The sequence below is a fragment of the Paramisgurnus dabryanus genome, chromosome 9 (genome assembly GCF_030506205.2).
Source record: "Paramisgurnus dabryanus chromosome 9, PD_genome_1.1, whole genome shotgun sequence".
Classification (NCBI taxonomy): Eukaryota; Metazoa; Chordata; class Actinopteri; order Cypriniformes; family Cobitidae; genus Paramisgurnus; species Paramisgurnus dabryanus.
The window spans coordinates 5,260,495-5,262,049 of NC_133345.1; the positions used below are offsets into that span (position 1 = coordinate 5,260,495).

The window sequence follows — 1,555 nt, forward strand, 5'->3', positions numbered from 1 at the left end:
GAGCGACACCCTTTGAGGCCAGACGGCCGCATCTTCCTGTGACCGATCACATCGACGGCGCCCCCGAAGGCCATCCGACTAACATTTCATTACTGTGTGTGACCAGGTGGAAAGCGCACGAAGCCACGTCTGAGACCAAACATTCTTCGAGATCTACCCTATTTTTATTCCGTTTCCAGCCCGGTTGAACCGTGTAGAGTGAAATATGTGAAACAATTTAAATCAAATGGATTTAAATTGCGCATTCAAATATATGGTTTCGTTATTACAAAGTAACTTTACGTGGAATAGAAACAAATAAATGTACAGAGCAATCAAGAAACAACGAAAGCATAGCAATTTTAGAACGTGGATAAATAAAAACACATGGCTCAATGACTTACCCGTTGTCGTTGTGAGTTAAACAAGTACAGCTATGCCTCCAGGTCTGTCGACGTTGCTGTGGTTTTTCGACAGCTGTAGTATGAAGGGTAGTGAAAAAAAGTTTTCAGGTGTTTTTAACATTCCAATCGGCCTCTTTCGCTTTTGTTGCACCTTCAGCTGTGTCGAGGATGTTTAATTCGTCCTCGGATCACCACCACAAACTTGTAAAGAAAATAATTAAATACATTACAAAAACATTTCTTTGTCAGCGTGTTCATTTCCACGCAAGCTTTTCGTTAAACCAATAAAGCCAACGAAAACACAGCAATTTTAAAACACACGGATTAGAAAAAACACCGTCATTCACGCACAGAAGAAGCAAATTCTTTTTTTATACTTGACTTATTTGTCCCCGAGAAGGGGAGCGCACCATTCATGGAAAAACTGCAATACCATGTTGATGCATGGAGTGGAAGGAGCAAGCTCCGCTTCCATTTCCGAAGGTCAAAAATCCATTTAACATATAGTCTCCGGATAGGAGACGTATCAGACATTAAACTGATAAGAACAGATTTTTTTTTCTTTCTATTTTTGTTTATTGAAACAAGATCATCATATAAATAACAGCACATGCTGTAAACAAGTCAGGTTACATAAAACATTTTATACCCCTGCACATGCAGGTCTAAAAACAAAAAATAGATCTTAAATAAAACATAATTTTAATGAGGATTAAAAACGCCATTCAAATCCTGAAACTCTAAAACACAAAATATAAGATATCCACATGCTACTTAAAAGCACCTCTATACAATTTATGTTATCTTTAAAACCATTAAAAATAACTACAGTTCAATATACTTGATTTTTTAGAATAACATTAGCTATTTGCAAGTGCTTCCAGTGTGTTTTAAGAACCAGGATAAAAAACAGTTTTAAAATAGCATTTAAAACAGTAATTTGTAAGCCTCTAATCAGTAAAAGCAAGATAAAATGGGGTGAAAACAGTGTTCTATTATACTGGACCGGGGAGGTGAGCCTTCCCTTCCGGCCCACCCCTGGCCCTCAGTTTCAAGCCATCAGACCCTGCTTCAGGGACCCAGAGGAGATCCCCACCCGCTGGCCCGCTGTTCCCGTAGCCAATGGTGGTGAGGGTGCATCTACGGGCGACCAGGGTCGGTGGCGGCCAGGA

The 1,555-nt window shown here is 39.8% G+C and overlaps 1 non-coding gene across 1 annotated transcript; it reads right to left on the reverse strand.

Annotated features, from left to right (window-relative positions):
- Positions 1-782: 782 nt before the first annotated feature.
- Positions 783-973, reverse strand: LOC135727038 (U2 spliceosomal RNA). The gene has a single exon (XR_010525121.1). It is a non-coding gene; the product is annotated as a U2 spliceosomal RNA (small nuclear RNA).
- Positions 974-1,555: the final 582 nt, after the last annotated feature.